Source organism: Mus caroli, unplaced genomic scaffold (assembly GCF_978045245.1).
Source record: "Mus caroli unplaced genomic scaffold, Mus_caroli_1 scaffold_2, whole genome shotgun sequence".
Classification (NCBI taxonomy): Eukaryota; Metazoa; Chordata; class Mammalia; order Rodentia; family Muridae; genus Mus; species Mus caroli.
The window spans coordinates 2,451,853-2,473,728 of record NW_028227257.1 but is presented as its reverse complement, the minus strand read 5'-3'; the positions used below and the strand labels follow the sequence as shown (position 1 = coordinate 2,473,728).

The 21,876-nt window shown below is 45.8% G+C and overlaps 1 protein-coding gene across 1 annotated transcript in view; it reads left to right on the top strand.

Annotated features, from left to right (window-relative positions):
• Cdh4 (cadherin 4) overlaps window positions 1-21,876 on the top strand; it is a 460,506-nt gene that overhangs the window by 3,128 nt on the left and 435,502 nt on the right. The window lies entirely within an intron of this gene.

Here is a 21,876-nt window from a genome sequence, read left to right as displayed (position 1 = left end):
TCTGCATACTGAATGCAGGGTCTAGGCACATCTAACCTGCAGCAGTGGTCTGCCTGACTCAAGAGTGCCTATGAATTCACTTTGATATAAAATCCTAGACTTGAACCATTGTGAGGTTCTTTTGTTCTCTCTTTCTCTCTCTCTCTCTCTCTCTCTTTCTTTCTTTCTTTCTATCTTTCTTTCTTTCTTTCGTGTGTGTCTGTGTTGGCTTGGTTGTATGGGTCTCAGGTGTAAACATCACAGACAACATCCCATTGCAATGCCAGGTTGGTCCTGCCTGCTGGGCATGCCCCCTCCTAGCAGGAATCTTTCAGATCCTTGTTCCTTACAAATTATGTGAATGAAGACAATGTCCAACTTTTCATACCTGATCTTTGTTTTATTGTTGTGAGGCAGAAGTCATTGACCATTGCTTATCATAAGAAAGAAAGAAAGAAAGAAAGAAAGAAAGAAAGAAAGGAAGGAAGGAAGGAAGGAAGGAAGGAAGGAAGGAAGGAAGGAAGGAAGAAAGAAAGAAAGAAAGAAAGAAAGAAAGAAAGAAAGAAAGAAAGAAAGAAAGAAGGAAAGAAAGAAAGAAAGAAACTTTATTCAGTTGGCTAAGGGGTGGGCCTCAGGGAGAAACTGTGTTCAGGACACTCCAAGAGCTGTATATGTGTTTTGATTTGGACTTTGATGAGGTAGATCACCTTTTCAAGTCTAATGTGGCTCATTCCTGCCATTACTGCATTCTGGACTCCCCCACACACTGACCCTGAGGCACAAGGCCTCTGTGAACCTAACAAACCCATGGAGATCTTGCCATGCCCAAAGACCAGGGACTCAAGAGAGAAAAACAATGTTAACAAGGGACATCTGCAACAGATAAGAAATTTCTATATTTTTGCGTTGCTTCCTAGATTACACTAGCATCATGTGTGTAGCCAGGCCCTCCTGTGTACTCTGGTCCTGGTAGGCATGGAGGGTACCGTCCTGGATTTACCTGATGTGTTCTGGGTGGACTTCATACAGCAGGCCTAGATCAGAGGAGAATATGACATCCATGTGTCTGGAGTCTGCACTCATCTGCTCAAGCGTGGTGGTGGGTTACAGCCCCAGCTGCAGCACCCTCTGCCCGCTCCCCGTTTTCTTCCTCTTGAGCTTGAGGTGCAAGATATCAGGAGCGAGGATGTTTTTACATCTTAGAAATAATTTTGCACACATGGAGGTGAGAACGGAGGCCTGCAGCACGCTCAAGCCAGGACATGCAGAAACGGCTGGGTGTGCAGAAAACTTTGGCACTCTGAGCGCAGAGTGAGGAAGCCTCTGTCAGAAGCAGGCCCAGAGCTCGGAGCTTCTGGTAGGTTCTGTGCTAAATAGATAATGACTACTGATAATTGAGTTATTCCGAGCGAGAGAGCTTAACCTTACTTAATTTGACAAGCAGAGCTTCCCAGTCGTGGTTTTACGGTGAGCACGCCATGAGCTATTACAGGCTGGGCTGTGGCTTCCTCTCAATGCCTGAGTCAGCTCACCAGCAGCCAGGACCTTCACATTCTATCGGGAGAGATTTGTTACACAGTAATTAACTTGTTTGTGATAAATGGGTGGAGGAAATGTCGTGGCATTTTGTTTTATGTCTAAATGAAAAGCATTTGCATTCTGAAAAAAAAATCCTGCTAATTAGGCTTAAAATAGTCTTCCCCAACAGGGTAACAAGTGCGTGTATAGTTGCCCTTTGGAGGTGCAAAACCACCAGGGACAGAAGGCAGGATGCTCTTTGGGCCCTCACTGTTCCAGGCCTTCTTGGCCTTGTATCTTCCTGATGCCTCTGCTGGCGAGCACTGAAAGTTGCCCGCAGTGCAGCCGTGGCTCTGTTTTTAGAATAATTTACTTATGATGACTGATGTATGCTAATATCTAAATTTGACAGTCGGGTTCTGAGGGCTATCGAGCAGCCTGCTCTGAGCCCTGTGTCAGGCTGGGGCAAGTCCGTAAGCCAGCATCTCTTTCTCTACTGGGTGAATTATTAATGGTCAGCCTGCCCAAAGAGGCTGCAGGCCAATGTGATGTCCTGTGTTGTCCTCCCACAAGAGGGGATGAGTCTGGTCCACCCTGCCTAATCTCACAGGGGAGAACCCCGAAGGTAGTAAGGTTTCAGGTGTCTTGGAAAAGTAAAGGATATGTGGGTCTGGTCCCCACCACAGTCTTGGAGAAAGATAACTCTCAGTCCTAGCCTTGTTTGCTCTGTACTAGGAGGGCTTGGGGTTGGGCAGTCACCTGAGAAGAGTCTTGCTGAGTTCAAAGAAGTTAGAAAGAAAGGCTTTGCCATTAGTGACTTCATTTAAAGATTTCCTCCTGGTCTCCATCCTCTATTAGCCTATTAGGGACAGTCTGTGTAGTGGCCACACTTGTTCCTTGTCAACCAGCTGTGTCTCTTACATAAACCTTGAGGATTGCAGAGGGTAACGGGCCTGTTATTCAGTTTTTATCGTATTTACTATTCCAAGGCATATTTGGTTAAAAAAAGGGGGGGCTAAGACCTAATTAACAGACCCTTAAATAAATGGGGTTGATTTTATTCACACTACAACGAGTGCTGAGATATTATGGCCAAGGGATGGGCAGCAGATCAGACCCAGGCCTATCACAAGCCTCATCTCTATTCCTACCACTCTGCGGTCAAAACTGCTACTTTATTGCCACGCCGCTCTAGACCAGCTGCTGCTGTTCTGTGTGTTGCATCTGAGTTCAGGGTGGAAAAAAGAAACTGAAGACTGTTTTTCTGCATTTCTTTCCTGTCTCAGGAAAGCGGTTTCCCATAATCCCTGCAAAGGTTCTCACCGGCTAAGGGTTCTCACCGGCTATCACCAGGTCACATGGTGTTCTCAGCTGCACAAAATGCACTGTTACACTTGTTTTAAATCAATTGTCTCGGGAAAGAACTGAGGGTTCCGTTTTAGGGAGGAGGGAGGGAAAGATGCCATGCTGCTTTCCCAGTCCTAGGGTCTGTGCCTGAAGAAGGCAGGCAGGCCATGAATTAGTTGCACTCTCTCTTTCTCTGTCTCTCTGTCTCTCCCATCCTCCATCCTTCCTTCCCTCCCTCTCTCCCTCTAGTTCTCTTGTAGCCCAGCTTTGCCTCAAACTCACCATGAAGCTATGAATGACCCTGAACTCTCCCAACCATCTATCTCAAAGACCTGAGGATTATGTCTGACCCCTGACCCATATCCTTATGGAAAGACAGCTGGGCAAAGGTCATAAAAGGCACCTGGGGTCAATGTCTAAGACATGTTGAATCCTAGAAAGCACTGCATTCCAGACATGCTATCTTCCTATTTTTAAAAGATTTATTTTAATTTTATGTATATGTGTTTGCCTGCATGTATGTATATGTGCCAGGTGCATGCAGTACCCATGGAGGCCAGGAGAGGGCATCAGATGCCCTGGAACTGAACTTGAGGCCATTACCTAATCATGCGGGTGCTGGGACTGAATCTGGGTCCTCTGCAAGAACAGCCAGTGTTGGTACTTCCTGAGCTTCACCGAGCCATGGCTCCTCACCCCCAACCATTCTTTTATAATTCATCAAGAAGTGTCTTTTGCCCATGTGGCTTGATGGGACCCAACTCTAAACCCCAGTGATTATGACAGGGAGGAAGGCTTGGGCAGGTGTGAATGTGTTCAGTGCCTGTCTTGCGCTGAGCTTCTTTGGGAAGCTCGGTCATGCATGCCATGTGATTAGTAAATGGCCTGGGGTAGCATTCTTGCTCAACATGTGACCAAATGGGAACTGCTGCAGAGACTGAAATCAAAACATGAATGGATGTCTGGAACCCTTAGACCCCATGGCCGCCTGGCCATGGCTCTCCTCACTCGATCTCTGTACCGGCCTATTTGGCTGACTATGGGACTCATTTAAAATGTCTATAGGATTTTACACCCACATGCCTATGTGGCCTCTTTCTGGTCAGTGGTATTTAATTAGGTTAGGCTTCTGGGAAAGCTAGATTTAAGAAAAAAAATTTTGTGACAGAGAACAAAAGAACTAAGTTGGCCATAGCTGTGTCCTTTCCCCTCTGTCTGGAATACATACATAATTTTTGTTGTTCAAGTAGCTTTTTGTGACTATCAGAATGGTGGAGCTGGCCTCGCCACAGATTACCCTCGAACCTTAGCAAAGGTAAAGATAGGTACATTGGAGACAGCCTAGTGAGTGACTAAGAGCGACCCCCAAAGGAAGGGGCAGTAATAGCTGTAGGCGCTAGCTGTCGAGCCCCTACCTAAGCTTCTGTCTCTGGCTCTTCCACCCAGCCTGAGACCTGGCCTCCGCTCCTTTGTGCTTTGGAGTTTCCTGCTGGCACACTGGTGTGCAGGGAGCGTGCAGGGCACATTGGAAAATATTTGATATTTAAAACAAACAGCTACCCCTTCAGATTCTCATCCAGCCAGGAACAAAGATACATTGAATGTATCAGCACAGGGCCTTCACCCAAGCCTCCAGGAGTGTCCTTGGCACCCTGCAGGAGCAGAGGCCATGCTGGGTGTCTTACCTTAACAAACCAATTCTCCATCAACACATCAGAGTCTTGACAAGGTCAGAGTGGCCATGGGGCTGAGGGAGACACAGCCCTGGACACTATGCTGGCTTGCTTGCTGCTCCTGGGGTCGAAGGAAGTTGTTAACACGTGGTACCATGCTTCTCTTGGCTGTCATTTTAGGGGTCTCCCCAGGGTTACCACACTGTCTCTAGGGCCTGTCTCAGCATCAATCACTGACTTCTTTTCTTTCTTTCTTTCTTTCTTTCTTTCTTTCTTTCTTTCTTTCTTTCTTTCTTTCTTTCTTTTCTTTTCTTTTTTTTGGACAATTTTTCTCTAACTGGTGTCTTATACAAGGCTACCATGTGGAATGGGCAGCAGGGCTCTGTAGGACAGAGGGGAGCTGGGCCCAGGGAGACGAGAAACAGTGCTTGTCCCCAAGTGTGTGGCTCACACTCAGAGGATCCTGGCAGCCAAGGAAAAAAGTGCACACACACCCCAGTGTTCTTCCACCTCTTCCCCAGTTCCTGTCTGTAAGTGACAGTTTTGAGAGACGGATCCCAGAGTCAGGCTGCCTATAAGGAAATGAAGGCCTAATCGAGGGACTGTGGTTCTTTACTCCCCACCCCACCACCATGGACAACAGCTCCCTCCATACTCTACCCCTGAGGCAGGCTGATGTCAAAAAATAGCATTCTTTGTAGTGTCTAGGATTAGCACACCAGTCCCATGTAAGGTGTGGGAACACACTAAAGATTCTCTGTGTTTAATCAAACCATAAGATGAAGGGCCAGGAGACTTCAGCTTCTGAGAAGCCATCACAGATATCTCAGTAGATCTGTCTTCAAAAGTGTGTTACTAGATCAGGAACTGAGGGTCGGTGCGGCCGATTGGCTGACTCACTTTCCTTCCTATTGTCCAGTCCCATGCTCATGTTCCTACCTGCTTCTCAGCTCCCTGTGACATCAAAGCAGATGGCATAGAGAGCCCAGAAATGCCTGTGCACGGTTGGATCCCCTGTGTGTTCAGAGCCACTGGCACAGATGAGGGTGACCAGGAGGTGTGTCGCCTGTCCCTCTGCTCAGACAGCTGCAGAACAGAGACTGCATGTCAGCAGCCCTCCACAGCACTGCTCCTGTTCAGATCTAACAGGACCACTGGGCTCATACTGACAACTCTGACATTCGAAGGCTAAGACTCTGCAGTGCCAGTCCTGGGCCAGGCTCTCCCCTGGCTTTGAGGTTGTGCCACTGGGCACAGGGCGCAACAGGATGTAGAAGCCTGAACACACTGCTCCCAGCTGCATAGAAGCACTGTTACATCATGTTGTGACCCCTGGCTGGCACTAGGGGACTGAGGGAGGCTGATCACTGATTCATATAAAGGTCTTGGGATTCCACTGCCTGACACACTTCTTGAAGGACCTGAAGATGTACAGTTCTCATCTCCCCACACATATATCCTTTCTGTTGGGTCGTGGTGTCCTGGCTGGATGGTGAGCCCCCTTATGCTATTCCCTCAGTGTGATATGAAGCATCCAGGGGCCAGGGTCTTTCTCCAGTTCCTCCAGACCCTGTCCTTGTGTACCTCTGTCTGAGGCTCCAACTACTACCTTTTCTAGCAGGGCACAGGATCCATCCCAACAAGTAGCACTTGTTATATATTTTTTTATTTAAATTTTTATTTACTTTTATGTGCGTGGGAGTTTTGCCTGCTTGTATGTCTGTGTACCATATGCATGCCTGGTACCTGTGAAGGCCAGAGAGGATGTCAGATGCCCTGGGATCGGAGTTCTAGACAGATGTGAGCTACCAGGTAGGTGCTGGGAATTGGGAATGGAACCATGGTCCTCTGCAAGAGCAGCCCATTCTCTTTATCACTGAGCCATCTCTCCAAGGCTGGGACTTTTGTATCAGTTGCTGAGACATTGGAGATTTTATTTTGCTTCAGAAATAGTGCTTTTCCAATTCTGCTCTGCCAGGTTCTTAAATTTTACAAAAGATCACAATGAACTTCATAATACAGTCTAAATGAACTGTGTGGAGTGTACAGGCACCTGTGGTGTTTCCTGATCCTTCAAGGTCTTAATTTCAGAATGTGAATTCCCCAAATTTGCAAGTGTATTTAGGTTAAAGGTGAGGCCAGGTGACCCTCCCCCATCTCTTTCTTTTTTCCTTTGGAAGTATGGTTTAGCAAATGGCAGAACTAGTCAAGAGGTGAGTGCAGACAGGCATTCATCTTTTCCGAGAATGTGCCTATTATTCTGACTTCTTGAAGGAGCTATTTTTCCTGTGAGTGAATTCCACTATAAAAAAAATGCCATGAGCCTAGAGAAGCTTGTGTCTGTGGAGGGTGATAAAGTTCCCTGGATGCCTTCAGGGCATCTGCTTGCTTCTTTATCCCTAGAGGGGTTCTGGCCTGTGTTGCAAACCCTGACCCTGGGCTGCCCTCTTCCTGCTCCCTCTAGTACTGTTTCAGGGATTCCACATCAGCCAAGGTGCCATCTTCCTGGTAGCCTGTTACTGTGTGTTTGCTTCTGTGAATTAGCGTGTAAATGTATTTGTGTTGAGCTCTTCATGCTTGCCCCACCTCCTCTTTCATGTCACACGTGTTCTGTGACCTCACCTCTTCCTCAATACCTTCTTTCCTCATGGTCTCCCATTGGCTTTTGCAACCTCTACCCATACATGTGCACACAGATGTACACGTGCACACAGATGCACATACATAGCAATTGAAAGCTGAGATCTTCATGTGAGAGGGAACATAGGGCTTTCTTTCTGAAAACCTGGCCACCCCACTGAACATAGTAATTTCCAAATCCATCAGGTGTGTGTGTGTGTCTGTGTGTGTGTGTGAAATTTTCATGGTTTCGTTTCTCTTTATAGCTAAATAAACTTCCATTGTGCACACATACCCCACTCTCACGATAAACTCCATTAATGAACATCTAGGCTGATTTCACCTCCTTGGTATCAGGAGCAGAGAAGCAATGGACCTGGGAATGTCTCTAGGATGTAGACCCCTGGATGTATGCCCAGCCTCAGTATCGCTACATCATACCAATTCCATTTTTAATTTTCTGGAACACCCCCCATGTCATTTCCATAATTGCCACACCAGTTTGCATCCCCACCAACAGAAAATAAGTCCCCATTCCCTCACGAACATCTGTTGTCTTCCATGTTCTTACTCAGAACATAAGGTAGGACAAAGCAGACTAGAGCGGTCAGTAGTACTTGCTGTTCTTCCAGAGGTCTCCAGTTTCTGTGCCTCCTAGCACCCATGTTGGGCAGTGTCTTAGCCACTGTTCTGTTGCTGTGAAGAGACGCCATGACCAAGGAGTTAATAGAAAGCTGGGGACTTTCTCAATGTCTCATAGATTTAGTTCATTCTCCCCATGGTGGGGAGGATGGTGGCACACAAGCAGGCACTGGAGCTGAGAGTTACATCCCAATTCGTAGGCGGATAGAGAGAGCCAGACACAGGTCCTGGCTTGGGATTCTGAAACTTCAAACCCCCACTTCCTCCAACAAGGCCACACCTCCAAATCCTTCCAACCCTATCAAAAACTTCCAGACCTTGGAGACAAAGCATTCAAATATATGAGCATTGAGGACCATTCTTATTTAAACCACTATAGACAGCTCACAACTGCCTGTAACTCCAGTTCCAGAGACTTTGATGCCCTCTTCTGGCCCCTGAGGGCACTCACACCATATATACATATACAAGATACACATAAATATGTAAAAATAAACAAAAATTTTAAAGAGAATGAAGGATTGAGGATATAGCTCAGTGGGAAAGCATTTGGCTGGCATTCACAAAGCCCCAGGCTCCCTCACCAGCACCACAAACTTAAGCAGAACAAGGCATTTGACTATCTGTGACCAGGCTGTACCTACAAAGGCCATTTCCTTCCAGTGCCCCATCAGGGGTCAAGGGTAAGGGACATCTGGTGTCTGGAGGAGGTAGCTTGTGTCTATGTCTCCTTGTGTGATTCTGCTTCGGTACCCACAGATTTTAGGTGGCTCTAGGGGATTTCTCAGGTCACGGGCCAAAAACTTAGGCTCTGGAGATATCCCCCACTGGTTCTTACTGTAAGACAATTCACACAAATGTGGAGTTTAGCAGCCAACAGTTCTTCTGAGTGTCAAGAGGCAGCCATGGGCTTCAGTGGGCTGAAGTGAAGGTGGCAGACTGACTCCTCCTGAGGGATCCAGGGGAGAGTTTTCCAGTTCCAGTGGCTATTGTTCCCTCCTTCCATCCCCAGCCAGGAGGCCTCATGCCTGATCCAGCCATGCTTCTGTCTGCTTTTCTTCTCATCCAACTTAGGACAATCTGGGATGGCAGTGGCTCACGATATGATCAATGATTGTCTCCGGCTCCAAAGTCTTCGGTTTAACCAAGAGCTTCTCTCTTGTCTCAGCATGCCCTGTGCAGAGGGCCAGGGCAGGGCAGCCACTTCTGAGAGCCTCTCTGGCTGTCACCTATGAGGACTTGCTGAGCTCCCTGCAGCAGGCAGCATAACATGTTGGCTCGCCTACAGGGGAAACTGAGGCAGAGAGCCACCACTGCCAGAGAACACTGTGAAAAGAGAACTTCAGCCCTTCACAGCTGTTCATTTCTTCTCAGTCCATCCTGCCCTACATGCCCACAATGGTGCAGTCTCCTGCTTTGCCCAGTGTCCATAATTAGGACTCAGAAGGACAACTGCATCCCAGTATCTATCTGAAAAGAGATGGGACATGGGAAGATAGACCCTGCCAAACAGCTACAAGACTTTCTATCTGACTTCTTTAACTTGGCCTCCTTCGTATTCACTGTGTTTCCTTACTGACAGTGTGTGGGGATTTAGGGAGGATTAAGGTAAGCCTTTAGAGACAGATGACTATCCACAGGCACTCCAGGGATGCCTTTACCTCGCTAATAGTCAGATGGGCCTTGTGGATCTTGGGTGCTTCTTGTCTAGGAGGGTGGCACAGGTCAGCTACAGGCATGCGAGGTATACTTGTCCTTCCCTCTGCCCCCAGAGGGTGCCTCTTCCATTTGAAACTTCCAGCCCTAGAACGTGGGCATTGTGTTTGTCCTGAGCATGAACCTGTCTCCTGGTTTCTCTGAGCGTTCCAAGGCTTGGTTCCTGGTTGTTCCAGGAACCTGGAGAAAACTGAGCCACAACTGTCTCAGGTGCCCAACCAGAAGAAGTGCTGGGCTCTTGTTTGTGCTGCCTAAATATAAGTGTGTAACACCTGTAGGAGTGACTGTTCTTATCGCTGTGATCAAGTACCTGACACAATTTATCTTGATAGAAGAAGGGGTCATTTTGGTTCATGGAGGATGCAGTCTGACATCATGATGGCATAGGCAGCTTGGTCCCGGGTGCGGATCAAGTAGAGACAGAAGACTGCCGGTGCTCAGCTGAGTTTTACTAAAGACCGAGCTCATAAGATAAAGCTCCCGACACTCAGGGTGAGCACTACCCCCACATTTAACACTCTGGAAATTCCTCTACAGACACATCCACAGGTGGACCTCATGAATGGCCCAGATGTTTTATAACCTAATAAAGTAGGCAATCAAAATTAACTTCCACGGGTCCACCCCTTTGTCAGCCTGACACCCAAATATATCACTTTATAAAATAACAATCCATCTCTGGCTCCCACAGGCCATTAGGCATCTCATACCACAAGATACATCCATTGTAGAGTCTAAAACACCATGGTCTTAGGAGTTTTAACAGCTTAGAAATGCAGCCTGAAGTCTTCTGAGAATCAAGGCGATCCCTTAGCTGTGGACCACTATAAAACAAACAAACAGACTCTAAATTACCTGTTTCTAACACATGGACAGAGTAAACATTTCCATTCTGAAAGGGATGGATGAGATCCTAACAAGGAAAGGGGGGGGGCAATAAGACACAGACACAGCAGGGCAAACACCATGCCATGCAGCTCCATACTGGACGTCTGGAGATCTTGGTGACCTCCTGGGTGCCAGCCAGCAGACTTGAAAGCCCCACTCCTCCATCTTTGACACCTTCAGCACCTGTAGCATCTTTTTCCTCAGGGGGAGCTGGATTCATCCAGCTTTCATCCTCAGATACCCCCTGCTCCTTTCTACCATGTTCATTGCAACTCAGGACTCTGCTGTCACAGATTTGTATAACACCCTCATGGCCTCACTGTGGGGAACCCAGCCTTGCACATACTGCCTGATGCCAGTGGCTTTCGGGAACATTGGTGCAAGCCTCCACAACCCTCTAACCCTTACATTCTGCAAACTTACAGTCTGCAAACCAACTCCATGTATGTGTTTATATGTGTATATGTATGTGTGTATGTGTGTGCATATATATGTGTATATGTATGAGTATATGTGTGTATATGCATATGTATATGTATATATATGCATGTGTTTATATGTGTATATGTATGTTCATATGTGTGTGCACATGTATGTGTATATATGTGTGTATGCATGTGTATATATGTGTATGTGTGTCTATGTGTGTATAGGGATATGTGTGTGTATATGTATGTATATATGTGCATATGCATATGTGTATATATGTGTGTGTATATGTGTGCATATGTATCTGTATATGTGTGTATATGTATGTGTATATAAATAGATGATGGAGTGATTTGTTTAAAGCTTCATGGGAGGGATTGTGGGCACCAGTCACTCACTCTCTTGTTTACTTGCACTGGGATCCATGAAGTATCCTGTCATGGTTAATGGGTTAATGCGTATAAATGCTCATGAGCTTGTGGGGTTGGAAACAACTTACTACAGAGATAGTCCTTCTGTGGGACCCCTGCTGTTAGTCCCACTGTGGGCCCCTAACTGTTTAAAAATAGACTTTTCAGTTCTTATCTTATCCTTTCTTATCTTCCTCCCAGTTAACAAAGAAGGGATTATAAAGCTTGCCTTATCTGGGTCTTATATTTTAAGATAAACAGGGCTGAGGCCACTGCAGGGCTGAGAGGTATAAACTTGTGATCAGAAGTCTGTAAAATTGCAGAGGTTATGTTCTTCTGGAGAGGAGAAAGGTGGTTTCAGTGACGTCTTTTTTTCTTCTTAAAGGAACTAGACAGCTTAAGGGATTGGTCCCCTCAGGAGTGTAAGGTAGACTTTCATGTCAGGGAGAATGTAGGTACATGCTTGAAAGGTTAATGGGTGGTAAACACCAATTTTCTACAATCCTGGCTAATAAAAATAGCTTACAAGACATAAAGTGTTACGCTTCCAGAATTACAGAGGAGTTTAAAATCCATTTTGAAGCTTTGCATCCTTTGAAATTGCTACATAGACAAATGCTTGCAGTCAACCATCAGACTGAGCGTGAAGACCCTAATGGAGGAGTTACGAGAAGGACTGAAGAAGCTGAAGGGGTTCACAACTCCATAGGAAGAACCCCATATCAACCAAACAGACCCCCAGAGCTCTCAGGGACTAAACCACCAACCAAAGAGTACACACATGCAGGGACCCATGGCTCCAGCTGCATATGTAGCAGAGGATTGCCTTATCTGGCGTCAATAGGAGAGGAGCCCCTTGGTCCTGCATAGGTTTGATGCCCCAGCATAGGAAAATGATAGGGCAGTGGGGTGGGAGTAGGTGGGTGGGTGGGTGAGTACCCTCATAGAAGCAGGGTGGAGGGGTGGGAGAGGGGGGTTGTGGAGGGGGAACTGGGAAGGGAGATAACATTTGAAATGTAAATAAATAAAATAACCAATAAAATTTATTTTAAAAAATGAAATTGGTGCGTAGAGCATTGAGCATCATCTCTTCATGGTGGAGGCTTGGCACTCCTAGGAAAAAGATACCCATCTTTTCATAGTGGGGTATGCATGTGTATCTGGGGAAATTTAACATAATCCCTAGATCTCTAGTCCTAATTCACCCAGGCTGTCTCCAAATGTCTCTGGTGAGCCCCTACCCCATGTGTGTGTGGGGTCAGGGGGAGAGTGTTCTTCAAAGTCATAGTACAATAATAATCTTGGCAAATTTCTGTTTTCAATGTGGTGGTAGTAAGAGACTATTGCTATACTGAACATCAAACAGAAAGGAATTATTTAGATTTTAACTCAACATAGACATTCTAAAAGTTTCTGGAATCTCTCTCTCTCTCTCTCTCTCTCTCTCTCTCTCTCTCTCTGTGAAAATACATGAATGTGTGTGCATGCATGTGTGTACATATATGCACATGCATGTATGCTCATGCTTGTGTGTATACACATACAAATGCATGAGTGTGTGTGGATATGTGTATGAGTGTATATATATATGTGTGTGTACGTATATGTGTGTGAGTGTGTGTAAGTGTATATGATTTTGTGTGATTGTGAGTATGTCTGTGAGTGTGTGTGTGTAAATGTGACTGTGAGCATGTCTGAGAGAGAGGGGGGGAAGAGAGAGAGAGAGAGAGAGAGAGAGAGAGAGAGAGAGCACAGAGGTTAGAAGACAGCTCTGTGGAGTTAGTAATCTCCCTCCACCTTTACATAGGTTCTGTATATTGAATTCAGGCTTGCCTGTCAAGTTCCTTTACTCAACTGGCCCATTTTGCCAGCTTAAGATTTTTAAAGGGAAAGACAGGAACGAGAGACTCAGAGTCCCTTGCCTGAGCATTTCTACCTTCTTGGTCTAACTTGTTGGCTTTAACACAGCTTCAAGTCTGAGTAGTCAGAGCAAAGGCCTTTGCATCTTGAGGCTATACAAAGAGCCCAGCTAAAAATTAATTGCTCTCTGTGCTAATTTCCTAGAGCCCTTTGGGTCCAGTATCTTCTGCTATATTAAATCGAACCCATTGACAACAGAGTTCTTTCTAAGTGATGGAAGATGGCCTCTGCATCCAGCCAGCTGAATCAGCGTAACCGGCAGGCCAGTGGGCTGTCTTTGTAATTTCTTTGTGAGCAGGATTAAATTACCCTGCAGGCTGGCATGGAGCCACAGACCCTGGCTTTGCTGTCTTGGAATATGAGGATCCAGGCCAGAAGCGCACGTGTCTGCATTTAAATTCTGACAATCTTCTGTGCTCACCTGATGTTGCATCTATGGCTCTGGCCCTCTACCCTCTCATTCTGCTCAAGGCTGCATGAACATAAAATAAGAATTAGATTTTCACCAGTATCAAACTGAAGGCCATGACTTTCCTTGGATGGGAGTGAAGGTGTCACTAATGAGGTGGCTGTTACCACTTGGGGGAATTCTGATGCTGCCCTCTCATAACAGAAAAGGAAGCATGAGGGACAGCCCTCTCTGTGCCAAGGCTTGCTTTTGGGTACTGAGTGGGACTTCAGATGGAGCCATTTCTATTTTTATGTACTGTGCTCAAATGAGGCTGCCCATCTGAGGGAGAGGCTGGGCCAGCTAACAGTTGGGGTCGGCACTAGACCGATGCTGGGGAATAGCCAGAAAGAGCAGGATGAACTAGGTTGTTTCTTTATTTCCCCTAAAATTGTGTCAATAATGGCTTTTCCTATCTTTACAAAAGAAGTTCCCAGAAGAGCCCTTTGTACTCAGAGCCTCTGACTCCTCCGCAGCCCTGGGGCCCCAGCCTGTTGGCAATGGGGATTTTCAGAAACTTGCCTATTGTTGGGTTCTAAAAGGAGGAATCTGGAAGGATATCATTCTCTGAGTTGCGTGGGTAAAGTCCCTAGTAGTTCCCAAGGTTGTACTTCAAGGAGGCATTAATTAATCACTTCTTCTAGCCCCAGGGGAGCCAAGGAGCTGCTCCCAAGATTTGGAGGCTGCAGCCACCTTCTGTCTACCAGTTCTTCCTCACCAGGCAGGAAATCACCATGTTTCCCCACTTTGAATTTCACCAGAAAGACCCCCTCCATAGTTACTGAGGGGTTTGTAGTGTAGCCCCCTTATCAGGTTTTAAGCAATATTCATTCCTTTTGCTTAAATGCCAACTGGGTCAAACATTTGTCATTGGAAAATGGTGCATTGAATGACTGCATTGTTTATTGTAGGTGTCCTCTCCTGCCCCCAGGAATGGGAAACTAAGAATAGTGTGGCTCAGGACCCTTGTCTGCATGTTGTGGATGGAATCCTTGTTCTGAACATCAGTAGGATGGAAGATAAAGCCTTATCTATTTATTTCCTAACATACTGCACTGCTAATCTCCACTGCAGCTCTCTGTGGAACTGCTCTTGGTGAGACTGTGGCCTCTCTTCAGGAAGTTATTTGATTTTTGATGTAAGAAAAAGGATTAATACGGGTGGATTTTGATAAGGCCGGCTGTTTGGCGTGGTTCTGATACTCTCATCCATCCGTATCGCTGACAGTTGGTTCGTTATGTTGGAGCACTGCAGAGTGGCGATACAGACATGCAGAGATAATTGTAGTTTTGCTATTTAAAAAAAATAAATGTAGTGCTTTACGGTGTTAAAATGATAACCTGTTTAGGGAAACTCTCAGCGCCTGTCTCTTGGCAAAGAAAAAACTCTTCTAGCAGCTTGACTTGGATTCTATTAATCTATTTTTATTTTCCTGAGTATAATTTAAAGTCTCATTGCTGTTTGAACTCCTAAGATAGAAAGGAAGGGCAGAATACCTCTGTCTACTTTAGAGATAAATGCACATACAGAGGTTCCAAGCCTTATCTTTGTGGTGACCTCAAGCTTTGACCTCAGACATACATGGCTAGACTTGGGACAAGTGGCTTGATCTGTGGTAGGCATTTTTGATCAAGGAACTATTCTTGGTAGTTTCTTCACATTGGGAGAAGGAAGATTGAGGAACCCATTTGACCAGTGAGTAAATGCCATCCATTTTTCCTGCTAACTTCATACTCCCTCTGGAAGTAAGTGCCATGCTCAGGAAGCTTACTCTCTTCAGATGCTGGTATCCCATATTTCTCTTGCAGGAAATACTAATTCCTTTATACCCAAGCCAGTTGTTTTGATAAGATGAGCATTCTTGAAAGTTCCTGTGTTTCTGGATAGTAGATTCTAGAAGTTCTATAACAGTGGCTCCAGGGTCTATAAGAAAGGAGATGGAGGATTAGCAAGGTGCATACTTTTTACTAATACATATTATTCATTTTTTGTTATCTTTACAGCTTTACTGATTAGATACTCAGAGGTATTGGAATTTTTGGATATCAAAGGAGTTGTGGGTATTTTTTCCTTCTAACTCAAAAGTCCTAGATTTTCTTAGACTCCCTAAGATCTTATAAATTAAGACCAAGATGCTGTCCTCCAGGACTTTCCTTCAGTGTTGCCACACCCCTCCCTTTTTCCCTGGGCCATGCCCACTCCCTTCTAGACACCAGACCCTTACTTACTGCTCAATGAGATAGCAAGAATTACCACTTCTTCCCTGTAGTATTGCTTTTTTTTGTTTTTGTTTAAAAGATGATCTACTTTCTTGTATTTTTCTTATATGAATATTTTTCCTGCATGTATGTATATGTACCATGCATGTGCATGGTGTCCATAGAGGCCAGAAGAGGGCATGGGACTCAGTGGAACTGGAGTTACAAACAGTTGTAAGCTGTCATGTCTATGCTAAGAACTGAAATGAGGTTCTCTACAAGAGAGTGCTCTTAGCCAGTCAGCCATCTCTCCAGCCCCTGTTCCATTGTGTTCTTTCCCTATGTTCTTTCAGGGGCTTCTAACTTGCATGACCCTCCCCACTTTTTTATTCTCTATCTTGCTGACTTCTCTTCCCAACTGTCTAAATTAAGTCAACATATTTCCACCAATATTTTCTCGTGATCTTTCTAAATGTGTAATGCTACAATGTTAACTGTGCTCTATTTCATGCCTTCCCAAACAGGTCATGCTATTATTTCGCTAAACCTACAAGTAAGAAGATATGAAAGCATGATAACTGAAGAACATTAGACATAAAAGGGCAAACTAGAATATTTTTTGTTTTGCACCGGTGTATTAGGGTTTACTCAGTTTATTTATTAAGCTATTATCAAAGTAAAGGAAGACAAGTGGGTTTTCATCTAATGAAATTGCCCCCTTGTGGGCTGTGCTACCTTCAGTTATCCAGCACATAATTGGATAACAATGGCAGTGATTGCATTGAGAGCCTCAGACAGGACAGACCTTTCCTCTGTGCTTCTTTTGCATACAGCCGTACATCCTAAGGAAGCAGGGAAAGGGCTGAGTCTCAAGCTCTGGTCCCATCTCGAAACAGCAAGAGGGATACCAGCCAAGCCTGCTGGACTCAACCTTCCAGTCCCTTCCACTCTTCTCATATTCAAGCTAGTGCTACAAACTCACAGAAAAGCATTTCAATTGCCATTGGTAAAAACATTTCCTCCATGGGTATTTTCTTGTTTCAAGAGCCTGCACTCCAGGCTCTCTCAGGGCCAGGCAGCCAAGGAGACCCACCTCTAAATGTCTACCTTGTTTAAAGTGCTTGACTTATTGGTCATCCTCAACCTCAACCCCCTCCCTCTTGGTGGTGCTGTCTTCCAGTTTCATCTCAACTGCTGAGGATTAGGCACCACTATAAAATTATATTGACCTGCAGAAGCCGAGATATACAAGTGCTCATGTGCTTAAATGTCCAGGAGCCAAGCTGCTCGGCTGATAGAATTTATTGATTCATTCCCTCCCTCTGCTCCCCTGAGCCAGAGTTCTCCCTGGTGCGGTACTGATGTGTTGGTGCTGACCATGGCATAGATGTCCTCACCGTGGACACTGAAGTGATGTGTTTGCAGGCTGGGGACATTGATTATTGTCATGACCCTGATGCCTGCAGGCGGCATCTCACATGGCTGCATGATTTAGAACTTCTTTGAGAACAATCATTTTCTTATACTTACTGTGAATCCCCCTAACCAGACTAGCATCCCTTTAAAGTCTTTTTAAAAATGTGTACAATAATGACAGTAAATGAGGATGTTCCAAATGAAAGACAAATTGAGGACATTTGCGGGGAAAAACTGGAGAGAATGCAAGTTTCTGTAAAGCATATTTTCTTTCTTCCATTTGCAGTTGAGACTGTAGAGTCTCCTCTCCTGTCTGAGCAACAGGCCCACGAACACCAGGGGCTCAGAGAATAACATCACCCAGCAGTTTTACCTCATGGGCTGAAAGTCTGTTACCTAAAGGGTATTAGTTTGACAACATCTATTCCCTAAGTAAAGGCTATCTTTGGACCTTTGTGGCAAGAAATTCTTTATTCGATGAGAAATGAGATTTGCATTTGAAGCCTCTACCCACGCAGGCGTGAGTAGCTGAAGCTGGTGGATGTGTAAATAGAGAGGCACACTTTTGGCAAGCTTATGATACAGACAAGTCCCCTTTCTTTCCCCCTAAATTGTTGCCCATATGTCTTTGTTGCTAGGGACAGGGAGTCCCTTATTCTCAACTCACTGCTAAGAGCTGTCCGTCATCTCCATAGCCTCTTATCACTGAATGTAACTGAATGATTACCAGAGAACATCTCACACACTGGGTAAGGACGGAGCTCAGGAGATACATGGTGGAGTGTGTCATTCTTCCTGCCTAAACTGTTGGCAAAAGTCTTCCCTGAACCTCTTATCCTCTATTTCCTCCCTCTCCAACTGGGATGAGCTTTATATTCAGCAGCCCAGTGGATCCTGCCACATACGGTGACAAGCAAGCTGTGTGTGAGCCCCACCCCCACCCCTCACAAACACCAAGCTACATACTCTGCCCTCTCCTTTCTTCTGTTGCTTGAAGTTATCCTGGGACCTCTTGTGGGATCCTGCCTTTGACTCAGGAGCCTCTGCCTGTGATCATTGCTGTTGTGTAACTGGACCTGGTCCCTGCCCACAGAGGTCTCCCCACCCTCCCTAATCCTCATCTTTCACACTAGCCTGTGCACAGCCCATGATTACCCAGAGCCACCACCGCTCTGTCCCACGTGTTGATGTGATGGGCTCTATGAGCACGAAGCCTGTGCTCCAGTCTTAGATACCAGAGCACGTGGCTACAGAGACTCAATTAGGATTTGAATTCACAGCCTCCTTCTGCTATAAACCTTCCCAATCCTAATCCACGGAGGAAGGTTGAAGGTAGTGCACCCTTGCCCACCAGCCTCTTCATGATATTGTTTCCATCACTGTCCCCTGTGTTTGGTCCTGCTGAGTGTCACAGCTCTTCCCAGGGGACAGCTAAATGTTCCCTCTCTCCTGGTCCTTCTTATCTTTACTTGATTATTTGTCCTTCGTGGACATTTGGTCTTACCTGGACCCTTCACTCTTTTTTCTCATGGCTGGGACCCCTGCTACAGCTATGGTGTCAATAATCTCCCAGACCCTGAATTATTGGTTTCTGTCTACTCAGAGCCCTGGAGGTCATGAACAAGATTTGTCTCCTACATATAGCACCTGCTGGTGCTCAGTTATTGGAGCTCTTGAGTGAAGGTTATTGACCCCCAAAACTAATGTGGATCACCCTCGATGCCTCCAAGGTAAGGCTTCAGATGAGGAGTGAGGAGACAGAGGTATGTATGGTATGGAGTCCATACTAGGAACCTCCCCTCCAGCTACAATGTTACATTCCTCTCTGGGAGCATAGACTTGACCTCCCTTCCAGTTCCAGAGATGCACAGGCAGCATGGCCCTCCATTTGCAACATCTCCATTTGTAAGGGTCCGCAAGCTCTTTCCTGCCCTGTAGCCTGCTGTGAAGGCATGGTGACCACATAGAAACCAGTGTTACTGTCTGCCTTTGATGCCTTCTGGAAAGAGCGTCAGGAGAGAATGAAACTTCTTAGTCTGAGCCTGGTATTGCAGGAAAGAGAGCATCTTCTAGTTGGTGAGCTCAAGCACAGGAAGGCACTAGAAATAAGGGTCAGCCAGGTAGCAAAGGATGGATCAGAGTGCTGTGGGTCTCTAAAGAAAGACTGGGACATCCACATTCCTCCACTGGCTGTGGATTTTCTCGGTGTTGCTTGCCTTGAAGTGCTGAGTGAGGCTCTATGGTGAACCCAGGTCTGGTGAGATGGGTTCCCTGTGGAGGTATGAGATGGAACACACAGGGTACAGCTGGGTACTGATCAGGAAGGACAGCTTATCTTGCCCTTGAATGCTCATAGTGGAGTGGAGGATTTGGGACATATTTGGTTTGAATGTGGGCTGTTAGAGCCAGAAGCTATCCAAAACATTTGGCTATCTCTTGATTTTTCCAAGCAAGTACCCATGATTCATGCAGAGTACAGTAGATGCGTCACAGCATGCACACAATTCTCTGCAGAGAGGCTTTTAGTTCTCTTCCCATGTCCAATTTAGTGTCAGGTGTCTTGGCTCCTGCATGTCCCACTTCCCCAAATCAAGCCCTGTTTGAAACAAAGGTTCAGGTTGTTTACTGATGGCTATTCATCAGCACCGTGTTAGAGCCATGGTATAAGCATTGTACATGAATTTATGTTAAATAACAGTAGATTAAATGCAATAAACACAATAGGAAATCTAGGAAGTTGCCATGGGGGTGACCAACATTGCAGCCACCCTAAGCTAAAGCATTTTTATGGCATGTACGTGGTGACTGTGCTTGCCTTCTGGTATGGAGTTTGTGCTGATAGCTGATATGTTTGTATGAACCCCTAATCAAGGTTCTAACTGCTTCCCTGCAAGAGGGAAGAGCAGTGTTGGGTCCCCACAAAACCTCCTAATAGGATTGTCTCTGTTGTCAGGTTTCTACACTATTGACTTCCCACCTCCCACTCAGGCTATGGCTTGTTAAAGGAAACAAGATATATGTGTAGACAGGGGCTGTATATGGGGCATAAAGCCTGGCTGGGCTGTCCAGACTACAGGCTTCCTTGATATGCAAGGTGGGAGGGTTACTGTCATCTCCCTCTCAATAACATAGCCTGTGGATGAAGCCTGTTCTTATGTAGTGCTGTGGCCTGGATCTTTGTGTACCCCCAAGCCCATACATCAGAATCCCCACCCATGAAGGGAAGGTGTTACATGAGGCAATTAGTCCTTTGAACAGAACCCTCTAGAACAAGACTTTATTCAAGGGATATTGAGCCCTTAACCTCTCTTCCCCTTTGTCAGGATGCAGAACCAGGAACTGTCTTTCATGGGACACAGAATCTGCTGGTGTCATCACTTTGCCTTTCTAGCCTCCAATATGCAGAAGGAAGGGTTTGTACTGTTTCTCAGCTACCCAGTCAGTGGTATTTTGTAACAGTAGCACCAAAGGATTAGGCTATTGTCTTAGTCAGGGTTTCTATTCCTGCACAAACATCATGACCAAGAAGCAAGTTGGGGAGGAAAGGGTTTATTCGGCTTACACTTCCATGCTGCTGTTCATCACCAAAGGATGTCAGGACTGGAACTCAGACAGGTCAGGGAGCAGGAGCTGATACAGAGGCCATGGAGGGATGTTCTTTATTGGCTTGCCTCCCCTGGCATGCTCAGTCTGCTCTCTTTATAGAACCCAACACTACCAGCCCAGAGATGGCACCACCCACAAGGGGCCTATTCCCCCTTGATCACTAATTGAGAAAATGCCTTACAGTTGGATCTCTTGGAGGCATTTCCTCAACTGAAGCTTTCTCTGTGATAACTCCAGCTGTGTCAAGTTGACACAAAAATAGCCAGTACAATTGACCCCTTGTCAACTTGACACACAAACACATCACTATTAAGCCTCAACCCTTACATTCTTATTCATCCCCAAGATCTAAATAACTTTAAAAGTCCCACAGTCTTTACATATTCTTAAAATTTCAATCTCTTTAAAATATCCATCTCTTTTAAAATCCAAAGTCTTTTTACAATTAAAAGTCTATTAACTGTGGGCTCCACTAAAACAGTTTCTTCCTTCAAGAGGGAAAATATCAGGGCACAGTCACAATCAAAGCAAAAATCAATCTCCAACCGTCCAACGTCTGGGATCCAACTCACAATCTTCTGGGCTCCTCCAAGGGCTTGGGTCACTTCTCCAGCCATGCCCTTTGTAGCACACACATCTTCCTCTGGGCTCCAGATGCCTGTACTCCACTGCTGCTGCTGCTCTTGGTGGTCATCTCATGGTGCTGGCATCTCCAAAACACTGCATGACCCCTTCAGTCCTGGGCCTTCAATTACAACTGAGGCTGCACCTTCACCAATGGCCTTCCATGACCTCTCACAGTGCCGAGCCTCAGCTGCTCTGTGTGACCCCTTCATGCCTTCAAAACCAGTACCACCTGGGTGACCCTTACACATTACCAAGTCCTGCTGCAGAAGGAGTACAACCTTGCCTATCTCTGGAACACAGCCTCTTTGTGCTTTCAGAAAACACTTCCCAGAAGATGTCACCTCAACGATGCTGGTCTCTTCTTAATCACTGCTAATTTCTTAGCTCCAGCTAACCAGCATCAATAGTCCCAGTAATGCCAAGTTTTTGCTTTAGTAGTT